Genomic DNA, 13,209 nt, shown 5'->3' with positions numbered 1-13,209 from the left:
CCAAGATCCTTAAAATGCTGTCAAGTGATATCCTAAGGTTGAATACCGCGAACCTTCCATCACAATTACACACAGTTTGCACTACCAAATGCTTTGTTCTTTGCAATTCCCTTGATTATAAAAGGAATTGATTTTCCAGCTAATTTTAAATCCTTTACAACACTGTAAATTGCATTACTAGATTGGAACATAAATCTTTACTGTTCGGGATGTTTTTCCACCTAATCTAATGAATTGCATCAAGGAACACACTTGAACAGTGAAGCATCCAGACAAATATTTAAAAAACAGAAAAAAAACCCCTTTGTTTTGTATTATTCAGTGTTTGGAAAAAAAACCCAAACATGCTTCCAAAATTAACGGAACTGCACTGAAGCAGTTCTTCTACATGTCTTCCCATTAATTAAGTCATTGGAGAAGGAAAAAGTTCCAGTCCAAATTTTGTCTCAATTTGAAGCCTATTCTAAAGCCTACTGAAGTAAATTTAAAGATGCCATTTACCTCAAAGGGCTGCGGAGTTCTCGTAGTCACTTGCTTTCGCAGCATTTGATCTTTGGTGCAGAAAAGCTATGGAGTGAGTCATCTACAAACCCATATGCTCTCAAGAAGAGTGGTAAAATTGCCACCTAAGATGGCAAAGGCCCTCCTGTTGCAGGATTGGCACCAAGAAAAAGGCATATGATCACTTCATAAAAGACAGTGTCATAACACACACAAGCTAGAAGGCTTAGTTAAGTCCATATGACACATTCTGTTCTGGCACTTCCTGATCCTCGAGTGCTTGGCTTTGCTTTTCAAAGGAGGGAGCTACATGAAATATGCCAGAGTTATTTAGAAAGTAAACCATAAGCAGACAGTCCATTCCAAGAAATACTTGATGGTACCAAACACTTACAGACATCAACAAGACAGAGGGGGTTTTATTGCATAGATATCTGCTGTTTGGAACCTCACAGCAGTAGTAGAGTTTCCGGTCTACTGTAGGCCATAGCAAAGTAAAGGCTGTGACAAAACACAACCTCTGGCAAAAGGCTCTGCACAAAGGGGCTTTGCTAATCCACTTTCAGTTAGTGTCACACAGGAGAGGAATGACTCCCTGATGACAGTTGTTGGCATAGGCATACAATACTCAGATCTTTGTAGCAAGTACACTAAATGCAAAAGTTTTTGTGCCAAAAAGCACAAGAGCAGCAGAGGTGATGGGAGGAAGCACCTGGTTAACAAAGGTTTTTTTCATTGGAAGCTCTGCTATAAATTGTAGACTTAGAACAATAAAAGGAGGGGCGAAGGTCCCATTCCAGGCTATAGCACAGCTATACAGCTATATACTGCTCCTTTATTAATCCTTGTTTTCTGCAACCTCTGCCTACCCTCTCTCTTTTCTACCCTTAGCTCGGTCTCATTTTCTGATCCTCATTTGAGTTAAGATCACCAATCTTCTACCAAATTTCCTTGTTCAAATAGATACCAGCCTTAAATGCTCAAGTGCCTCTCAACCCACTGTGCTCTCCCTACTACAACATTTCTTTTGTTCTGGGTTTTTTGTTTTGTTTGTTTCTGGTTTGGGGTTGTTGGGGGTTTTTTTGAGGGTTTTTTTTGTGGTTTGGGTTTTTTTGTTTTGTTTTGTTTTTTTCCAGGAGGGGCAGGGGGGCTGGTTGGTTTGTTTCAAAAAGAAAATCCTCCTTGCCTTTTGCTCCCTCCATCCAGGTTTTCTTGCTCAGGAGACTCCCTATCATCTTCCCACCCAATCCTTTAAGCCTGTATTTCATGTATCTCAGCTCACTCCTCCTCCTCACTGTTGTTTCACAGCACTAGTCTCTGCCCTGTCCTCACCTCCTCAACAGAGCTCTTTCCAAATCTAACCAAATTGTTACCTAACCCATCCAATTTCCTTGCCTAGTCTATAGCTCTCCTTCCCTTCCACCACAGGCTAATCTAACCTGTTTCTCTTTTCAAAGACAACTCTCACTCCCTTTTGCCCAGAAAGGAAAGACCAACTTGAAATCACTGGTAACAACAGACAAGGAGAAGGCTGAGGTAAACAACTTTTTTCTTAAGTCTTCACTGGCAACCTCTCTTCCCACACCTCTCAAGTGGGTGGATTGTAAGACAGGGATGGGGGGAGAAAAGTCCCTCCCACCATAAGAGAAGATCAGGTTCATTACCACTGAGGAAACTAAACATACCAAGTCTATGGGACCTGATGGAATGCATCCGCGAGTCCTGAGGGAACTGACTGGCATAGCTGCCAAGCCACTCTCCATAGTATTTGAAAAGTCATGGTGGTCAGCTGAAATCCCCAGTGACTGGAAAATGGGAAACATTGCACCCATTTTTAAAGAGGGTAGAAAAGGAGGACCCTGGGAACTACCAACCGGTCAGTTTCACCTCTGTGCCTGGGAAGATCATAGAACAGATCCTCCTAGAAGCTATGCAAAACACACGGGGGACAGGAAGGTGATCTGAGACAGCCGGCATAACCTTACCAAGGGCAAGTCTTGTGTGACCAGCCTAGTGCCCTTCTGTGATGGAGTGACCACATCAGTGGATAAGAGAAGGTCTATGGGTGTCATCTATGTGGTCTTCTGTAAGGCCTTTGACACTGTCCTCCACAACATCCTTGTCTCTAAATTGGAGAGATATTGATTTGATGCGTGGACTGTTCAGTGGATGAAGAACTGGTTGGATGGTTGCATCCAGACGGTAGTGGTCAACAGCTCAACATCCAGATGGGGATCAGTGACAAGTGGTGTCCCTCAGGGGTCTGTATTGGGACCAGCACTGTTTAATATCTTCATCAATAACATAGTGGGATCAAGTAAATGCTCAGCAAGCTTGCCAATGACACCAAGCTGTGTGGTGCAGTTGACACGCCTGAGGGTCAGGACGCCATCCAGATGGATCTGAACAAGCTTGAGAAGTAGGCCCATATGAACTTTGTGAGGTTCAACAAGGCCAAGCACAAGGTCCTGCACATGGGTCAAGGCAATCCCAAGTACAAATACAGGTTAGGGGATGAAGGGATTGAGAGCAGCCCTGCAGAGAAGGTCTTGGGGGTGCTGGTGAATGAAAAGCTGGACATGAGCTGGCAATGCATGCTCACAGCCCAGAAAGCCAACCATATCCTGGGCTGCATCAAAAGAAGCGTGGCCAGCAGCAGGCTGAAGGAAGTGATTCTCCACCCTCTACTCGGCTGTGGTGAGACCCCACCTGCAGCACTGCGTTCAGCTCTGGGGCCCTCAATACAGGAAAGACATGAACCTGTTGGAGCAGGTCTGGAGCAGGGCCACACAGATGATCAGAGGGCTGAAGCACCTCCCCTATGAAGACAGGCCGAGAGAGCCGGGGTTGTTCATCCTGCAGAAGAGAAGGCTCTGGGGAGACCTTATTGCAAACTTCCAGTTCTTAAAGAGAGCTTACAAGAAAGACAGGGACAAAACTTTTAGTAGGGTCTGTAGCAATAGGACATGGGGTAACAGTTTTAAACTAAAAGGGAGTAGGTTCAGGCTAGATATAAGGAAGAAACTTTTTTCTGATGATGGTGGTGAAACCCAGGAACAGGCTGCCTGGAGAGGTGGTAAATGCCCCATCCCTGGAAACATTCAAGGTCAGTGTAGATGAGGCTCTGAGCTGCCTGATCTAGTTGTACATGTCCCTGCTTACTGCAGGGTGTGTTGGACTATATGACCTTTAAAGTTCCCTGCCAACCCAAGCTGTTCTATGAATTTTAAGAAGTAGGCAGGCAGGATGCTAGGGAAAAAGACATTGTACACAAAACCTGACCTGACCCTGTAGCTCCCAGCTCAAGTAGGTGGAGTGGCTCTAAAGACTGGTGAACAGTCAGAGCTATGAAATGCCCTGGCATACTCAAAGAATCAGACCTGATGGGTTTCAGTCTAGTCTACAGAAGTTCTTCCATACACCTATTTTTAGCTGATATTCCTTGCAGCAGAAGACTGAGTCTGCCAAATTTCAAATCCCTCATCTATAACACAGAGAACTTAGTTTTATTCAAAGAAAAGACTACTGTATTTTATTTTAAAAGTATAAATATAACACTTTCTTGGAACCTTACTTGAAGAATGCTTTGGCTTTTCTTTGCAGTCACGAGGTTTTACATAGTATGGAACACAAATTCCAGCATGAAAGTTTATCAGAGTCAGCAAGCAATTCAGAATGGAGTATTGTAGTGTGAGCTGTCAGATGACCCTAATAATAACATACCATGCTCTTCTCTTCAATGTAAAGGGATGCAAAATAGTGTTGCAGTTTCTTTAAGACCATGGGTACCAAAGACAAAGTGTTGTAAAATATGCAGCAAGAAAAGCATACATTCTGAACAAATAAAGTTTTAGGTTAACATCAGATTATGCCTACATTAACAGAGGCATTTGTCTCCCTCACCCAGCATGATCAGAAGATAACCAATCCCTTGGAACTTACCATTTGTTCTTCCTTCATTCTTTAAAATAACATTGAAACTCACTTTCAGCATCCACCAAGATGAACTTCTGCTGACATTACTGCCTGAAATAATTTCATGTGACTCATGAATTTTCACAGGACGCTGTGGAAGGCTCTCCACATTCTGAAGAAATTAAGTGCTTAATTTAATCCACATGTATTTCTTTGTGTTTTCTTAATTATTCATTTATCCACAAGAACAGAATGTTGCAGGTCTGGAGTTATATATAGACATGGAAGTGGAAAGCGAAACAGAAGTCACTTGCCATGTTTGTTTATTTTGCTGGGCAAACTCAACACCTGCATGAATTGAGAAAGCTGTTAAGATACTAACTCTTTTGCCCCACCCGTAACTCAAAGAAACCCAAACAACAAAACCACACCGCAAAAAAAAAAACAACCAAACACCACCACCACAGTCAAAAGATCCATTATATAGATCCATTATATAATAGCACAGGATCACCTAATGCTGGAATTGTCACAAGTTTCTGTAACAGCACCTTGGCAGCTCAATCGGCACCTCTCAGTGCAGTTCACACGCTTATCCACCAAGCAGCACTGAGTGATCAATCAGTCCCAGTAGGGCACATATCCGATCAAATGGTGATGATAGGAGCTATCTAAACACTTCACAACTGCAGCTTAACTCAATAAATCTTTTTAGTGTTAAGGTATTTGACAGTTTGGCTTCTTTACAAAAGTCAAAAGGAGCAGCTCATCCAAACAATTTCATCATGGAGGTTTGGCCCTGGCAATATCCTCCCTTGTTAAAGAGCTGGCCGAGAGGACAGACATCTTACTCATTCACAAATACTCAGTGAGCTGTAATATTAATTCTCGAAGATGTGTTGCAACATCCTTCAAATGGACCATGACAAGAGGATATTTAAAAGAAAAGCGTGATTCGTTTGTTAGATGCTGTGTTATTTTTTCTCCTTAATATTAGATATCACCCATTGCATTCATCAATAAACTTAGCAGGACACTGCCTGACATTTTAAAAAATGCAATCAATTATGAAAAGGCATGCTGTTTGAGAAAAATTTATTCCACACTGAAAATACAAGTTTAGTGACTCTCTCCAAGCTTTTAAGCTAATCTTATTATCCACATAATAATGTCCAAGGGCACAATAGTCTCTAGAGACATCAGACTATTGTGTCACTCACAGTGGAGTAAGTCTGTAGGAAAAAAATAATTACCTTGACCTTATCTAAAGTTTTCTGATGGAAATATCTGAAATCCAGTTTTTCAGGCACAAGTGTTTATTCAGTACCCTCCTTTTACAGCGACTGAAGGACAAGCGGAATTCTGGCCTCTGCTTTCAAGTCCACTCCCACCATGCTAACCCACAGAGCTTACTCAGACACCGCAGGGCAGTCCTCTCACACACAACTCAAAGCAAGCATATTCTTGGATGATCTGGATCCCCTCCCTAACAGCTAGGAGGGACTCTCCCATTCTAGCTTTCCCAGGGGCTGTTGACCAAAACCAAGAGCCAATCCCAAGCAAAGACATGGAGAGTGAAGTGGAAAGGACCAATACTGTTCTTGGGAATGGAACATTAATTATTGGCAATGAAAATACCCTTTTCCTTTAGAAACCTTGGTGAAGTTATCTATTCACACTTAACACTAAGAGGAAGTAATTTCTTTTTCAATTATCTACAAAAAGCAAACTGTGAAGTGAAAGAAAGTTGAAAGTGTAGCCCTGCCTCTACATGCATGCATATTTACTATACCTTATTTCATAAGATCAGCTGGTTTATATGTGAAAGTGTTAGCAGCTTCTTTCACCTGAAGTGAAAGGAGTCTTAATCAGCACAACTGTGGTCAGGTTTAAACCTTTATGCAAACAAGTCTTGCTTAGAAGAATCTAATTCCAGTCTCTTTATTGCTCACCCAAGGCATTTATTGCACTTGATAGGCTGTGAAGAAGGGCAGCCAGACTGATCCCAAGGTTCTAGGATTGGAACTAATAGGAACTGTTATAAAATTTTAATATATGCCATCTTCCAGACGAAAGGAGACTCTAGGGAGAGCTGACCTTTGAGCGCAGAAACCTTAACAACATGTCAACAATGGGGTTATGTTTTCAATTAAAAAAATGAATGACAAAATTAGGGAGACTGCACTACAGTTGTACTTTATAGAAATAACTCTCAAAGGAGAGGTTTCTGCTAGATTTAAGTGCATTTATGGGTTACATAAAAGACTGAAAAAACATAGGGCCAAAAAAAAAAAATGCTGATATAGTTGCCATTGATTTCAGGCAAATTTGTACCAAACAACAGAACTCTTTTCATAGCTGATGCAAGCGTCACCTCATCTTAGCTTCTGATCACACACCCACAGTATTGGCACTCTTTTTAGCAGCACAGTTCTCCTTCAATTTGGACCTTTCCATTCACAGTCACTATTAAGGGGCGAAGGGGGGAGCAACTATCTGCTCTAAATAAGCAGTTTATTCTTCACAAAAATAATTTAGGGAAAACAAAATTATTTGAAATTAAATTTACCAGATACTTATGGCTGGAGAGAAAAATGTGGAGAGTCACAGTAACTTAAAATTGCAAGGGACCTCTGGAGGTCATCTGGTCAAACCCAAAGGAGGGAATATCTAAGAAGTTTTAAAGCCTAATTTTAAAATTTCAGAATCGTTTTGCAGGTGATGCAATCTACGATTGATGACATGTTTATTTTCCAAATTTGCCTTCAAAAACATGCATAGAAAGTTGATACTTTCAAGCTGATCATGTCCTATTTTACCCCAATTGCTCTGTTCATGAAATGTTTGGCAGTGTTATTATTTTCCACTGTCTCTTGATTACATGGCTCTACCTAGACTTACATCCCCAATGTCTTTAATTCTTTCCACAACAAATTTAAATCCTCTTATGCATCTGATGATAGGAATGGTATTTTAAAAAACCAAAACCAATGAAACCAACAAATGAAAAGGTCCCCAAAAGTGTCCTTCAGAAAGTAATTCAGTGTCTTCGTAGAAACAGCATTCAAGAAATAGATAAGCTTCAGGAAGATCAATAGTTCCTTTCACATTAAGAATATTTCTTATCTAGCTGCTTTACAAAATATGCTCCATAGCATTGTGCAGTGCTCCCAATGGGTTTTATTAAAAATTCAGAATATAATATGGAAAGTTTATTGATTATTTTTCTGGTGTTTGAATTTGATATAAGTGTCTGGCACCCACCAAAGAGGGGCTGGCAACTGACCTGTGGTAATAAGTGAAATACACAAGCCTATATAAAGCATAGGCTGTCACCCATAACCACCATACATTTAAATTAATAATGACCTGGAAAATACTTAATGTGTTAGATCTGCTAGTAACAATAACTGGAATACTCAGCCCTTTACTAGACAGTCACATCAAGACAACAGTACTGAAAAAAGTGCTTTTGCCTTACAGTCATGCTTAAAAACATTCCTTAAAAAGCACTGGAAAGAAAAGGTGTATGCTTATACACAGCTTTGGGGTAAAGCCATGTACTTCCCTGTTCTCACCAGCTTTGCACAAGTTGTCACATATGAAATGACAATGATCCTACACTAAGTCTATATAGCAGATATATTTCTGTCTTTGCACTGTGTGATACCATTTGCTGAGGTTTCCTGTTTACTTTCCAGATCAATTACTCAGCCACATGTGCCTGCACAATATGAGGGTTTTTAAAGCACACAAGGCCTAATTATTGTCCTGGCTTAAATAACTAAACCAGGATTACCAGAATGTTTATCCAGGCATTTGCATTCAAGAAAGGCTGCTGGAAAACAAGCAAAAGCCAAATATTCTTCAAATACCTTCAGGAAATGAGGATGGAATTAACTTTAAGGAGCCTACATCCTTTTTGTTCTGCCAGCTCTATCATGACAGACCTGAGTCACAGTGGAAATCGAGAAAATTGTGGAAAAGCCCTTGTCACACAATAGGCAGCAGGAAGATCAGTCCTTTGTCAGCTCTATTTAAGGCACTCTAGAGACGGATGTGGTATGTGCTGCTCATACAAATGTGGGGGAATGGCAAGAGCTTGGGGTTAGGCAGACATAGATAGAAATATGAATATAGATGCTTTTATTCATTAAATTCTTCTAAAAAAGTTACTTCGACAGATTGATCTAGCAAGATCACGGGGCTAAGATGGAAGTCTCCATAGCAGGTTGAAGTAGAGCTCCTCCATATTACACATGTTCCTTTGATGAGAGGTTGCCAAATGGATTTTTGTATTCAGTAACTCAACATAATCTCCTGGCATAATTAATTTCATTTGCCCATTCTTATCTGGAACTTCTGGAAGTTCTAGACTATTTTAAATAGACATGGTAGCACTAGTACAGTCCCCAAAAAGGATGGCAGTCTTCAAGATGAAGCAATTCTAGGAAGTCCACAGAATCAAGCTGTGTGTTGCCTGCAATTGTTCACATTCTTCCTCCATGTTAAAGAAAAAATACCTTCTATAACAGGATATTACAATTACAATTAATCTACTTTGCTCCTATACCTAGCACTTACCTCCCCTTATGGTCACAGCATAAGGTGCAATGATGCATACCTCAGTATTGGTCTAAATAGAACTTTGATGCAATTAGCTTTGGGTGACTGCTACTTTTTTTTCCTTTTTTTTTTTTTTTTTAATTAAAGACAACACTAAATAAAGCATAAGGGACAGCTCCACATCATTTTGGTGCCTCTAGCTTCCCACCGATTTCCACCAATGCAGATACAGGAATCAGGCAACTATCTAATGCCATAGATGCTTCACAGAATCACAGAATGCTCAGGGTTGGAAGGGACACCTCTGGAGATCAACTAGTCTAACACACCTGCTAAAGCAGGTTCATGTAGATCAGGTTGCTTTCTCTTAGCATTAGCTTAGATCAGGAAAGACTGTTCTAAATGACAGGTCAGTGGAACAGGATTTGGGAAGACAAATTCAAATTCCCAGTGAAAATTCCCAACAGAGCTTCAGCCAATCACCCTATATGTGGTTTGTTTATTTTTTGTTCTTGTTTTGTTTTTTAATCACCCTGATGATTAAAACCTGTGGTGAAAAATAAGACAAATCCTCCCAATGACATGCTGAAAAGATGGTTCTTAATTTTGGAGACCAAATACAAATTTACCACTTGAGCTCTTGGTAATGTGGTATTTCCAGCCCAATATTGTCACACAGCAATAACTTCAGCTACAGGGAGCAACTCTCCAGTCAGTTTTCAGTAAGAGTACTAACACAAGCAGTGACTCCGAGAACTTACAGTGTTTTGCCGTGTCTTCTTATTGTGTGGTTTATATTCATGGTTGTTTTTTTTTAAACCTAGACATCCATATACTCTCATCTAGGAGTTTCAGTGAGAATATTTTCTGTTCTTCACAGCACCAAGCAGACAACATGGTCCTCTTCTCCCCAAAAGGATGCACAGACTCTGTATTGCAGAGTCTACTGGGCTGACAGTGCAGTCTCAAATAACCACGACAAAAAAAACTTCCCAGGATGACTCTTGCACTGCACTTCACCCTATTCTACAGAGTAAAACAGAACTGTAAAATCAGCCACATAAATCAAAACTTTGAAAAATGTATTACCTTAATACACTGTTTTGCCATGAAAAATTGCCAAAGCATATCTGCAGACTTAGTAATTCCTTTAAAAACTGGTTTCTCATTATTTACTTACCTAAACAGCAATTTTACTGTTTTCTGAACCTAGAATATTACATTAAATAGCTTTAACATTTTCCTCTCCTGCAATCAAGTTCCTTGAGACTCAGGAGACCAGACCATGCCTGATGGAACAGAGCAATTCAGTAACTTGATTAAAAGGACCAGGCTGCTCAACAAATAGGTCCAGCAAAGGTCCTGTGTTGAAGCTTTCATGTGCTAGCCTTTTAATTTCAGAATGACATTCAATAAGGGCAATAAATTAACTAATCAAAAGGACCTGCATGAGTGAGTTAGAGGTGGCTGAACTTGAACTGAGAAAGCATGCACATAGATTAAATAGAAAGGATAATAACTATATACACGCTCTCCTTTATAAGGACTGTACCTGCTGGGATACCCACTGTACCAGCACTTCAGAAAGAAACAAGGTAAAAAAAGGACTTTCTGGGAATATCTCTCCACTCTACCACTTTTTAAGTATCCACACCAGTATTTCCAGATCCTCATTTTCAAATCCCACACTTCACATTTCCAACTTCTATTCAAGATGCCCTGATAATAGGGCTGCAAAACAAGTAGTGCACTGCCAGTACCAAAAAACAGTCAATTCAGGAATGACCACACTGAGAATCCTTATTACTGTCTGAATTAGAAGCAATTCTCCCCACTGTTAATCTAGAGGCAGTGCAATTCAACAATATTAGGAACAGTGTATTAGTAACAATTGTTACTGTACCAGTCACTTAATATTCTATGATCATTATCTAGATGTGCTTTGAACAAGAAGAGATGCAATACCAGCACTAGAGGCATTCAGAGCATGCCATTCAAATACTGCGCACAGAGCTGAGAAAGCGGTGTTTGACATATAGTGGGCATTCATGTGCCAATCTGACACGGTCATCAAGGGCACCCATCATTTTTTTGCATCCATCTCTTCTGCCCAAGAGAAGACATGGGAACATGGGAAAATTGCAGACTTTCTGGAGCACAGGCCAAAACAAGAACTAGGGAGGAAGGGAGATGTAAACGATTCACAGGAAACACAAACATTTTTCAGGTTTGGGGGAGGTTTCATTTGGTTTGTTTGCTTTTTTTAAACAAACAGCAAATTCCTACACTTTCACGCCATCCGAGAGCAAGTTCCTGTATTTCACTGAAGGATTACTGAATCGTGGGTTCTTTATATGGCGCACCTAGCAGCGGTCTCACTGCATGCCCCCAGCCACAGCCCACATCCCTCCGCGTAAAGCTCTAGGGCAGGCGAGCACGCCACGCACTGCCTGCTGACAGCTAACCTACAAACTCCCTTCTGCAGCCTTCTGACACAAATGCACAAGGAGCTCCTGGCACCAGCAAATTCACTCCAGTGCACAACACTGATGAGCCTTCATACAAGCACAAGTGACCTGAAGCAGAGCTCTACCTCATCATTCAAAATTCATCTTGCATGTATTCCATCTTTTCGAATAAGCCCTTTTAACAGCTCTCCCATCTCCTTTTCTGATTCATGAGCAGCATCTGACAGGGCTACGATACACACAAAGACTGACAAACCATAATGTCAAAAGAGAAAACAGCCCTTCCTAAAACGGCTTTTTCTTTTTAAAACACCCACCATTCATAACATTTATTCGGCTACTACAGTCTGCGTGCTGTTTGTATTTTACTTATAGCCATTAAAATAAAAGCGAATTAAATGATGTACAGGAGAGGCCAGGAAAAACATTCTTTGGATCCCATGCTCTTTAAAACAGCCTCATCTTACAGATGACAGATTCAGGTCAGGGAGTCTAAAATGGGACACTATTGTCACATATAACACCATGAACAAGTAGTTAGTGCCCGCCCCCCCACCCCAACACACCCTCAAGGAGACCTGACTTAAACACATTTGGGTTTATGATGCTTTGGAAACCTTTGATGACATCATATAATAGATATTTCTCTGGCACTTTTCTCTCCCCCGTAGCCCTGTATAGCACAGTCCCGTAGACAAAATGCTGACTCTGAGGTAGGCTCCCTTGACTTTACTGTACATCAGCAAAGCCCAAGGAGTGAAGAACAGAGTTGCAGAAACACTTTTGAAATAAAATTTCAAGACAATAGGGAAGACATACACACATACATACATATATTCATGTATATCCACAAATCTTGTCACTTTACAAACTAGTAGTCTTTAGGGGAGGCCTGTTTTCACATTATCCAACTTACTGTAGGCACAGTAACAGCATAAAACCTAGAAAAACAGGCTCTCAGATCTGTTTCTATGGCTGCCAGAGATGAGAAAATGAATCACTGTAGAAGTCTTTTTCTGGTTTCTTATATTATCATTTCTACATCATCAGATCTCCCCTAGTCTGACACCTAAGCAGTGCAATGTGCTGAGCTTTTCCTTCCTCAACTTCATTTTCCCCAAGAGCTGCAAGAGTCCATTTTATACTGTGGAAAACCAGTAGGCATATCAATTATGTCAAAAATCAGATACAATTCAACTAGGTGAGCACATCCTAATAAACACAGAATACAACATAAATTTACTATCCAACCCCTGACAAAGACAACTTGAAGTCCTGATTCTGCAACAAGATTCTTATCTTGAGGGCAGAAAGGATCACTGTAAACAAGAAGTTTGATATTTTGCATCAGAAATCAGAAAAAGACTGTTTTCACCTAAGTTTTAAAGCAAGCCTGTGATTTATCATTGAGTGAAGGACGAACTTTTATAAAGATAGAAATTATGAATAAGAATTACAATAACAACGAATTCACTACATCCATAGTAAGTGCTTCCAAAGGTTGAATACTCTAATTATTTAAACAAACACCTTACTGCAAGATTGGCTTATTGAGTATACTCAGCTATTCATAATTGGTTTACAACATTAGTTTAGAATTTTCCTTTTTTTTATATGAGCTCAATATTTCCTGAAAACTGACTTTTTTGTAACATATTTCACCTATAGAAATAAAGTATGACAGAATTAGGAATTTTAAGAAATTATTTGAAAATGAACATTCTAGATTGCTGCTACTTTGAAGTGTGCTTATAGTACC

At 40.2% G+C, this 13,209-nt stretch overlaps 1 protein-coding gene across 6 annotated transcripts in view; it reads right to left on the bottom strand.

Annotated features, from left to right (window-relative positions):
* The window catches only part of CPNE4 (copine 4), a 317,905-nt gene that overhangs the window by 216,900 nt on the left and 87,796 nt on the right, over positions 1-13,209 (bottom strand). The window lies entirely within an intron of this gene.

Source organism: Falco punctatus, assembly GCF_963210335.1.
Source record: "Falco punctatus genome assembly, chromosome: 4".
Lineage (NCBI taxonomy): Eukaryota > Metazoa > Chordata > Aves > Falconiformes > Falconidae > Falco > Falco punctatus.
Note: the sequence above shows the minus strand (reverse complement) of the source record. Positions and strands in the feature narration are given on the sequence as shown.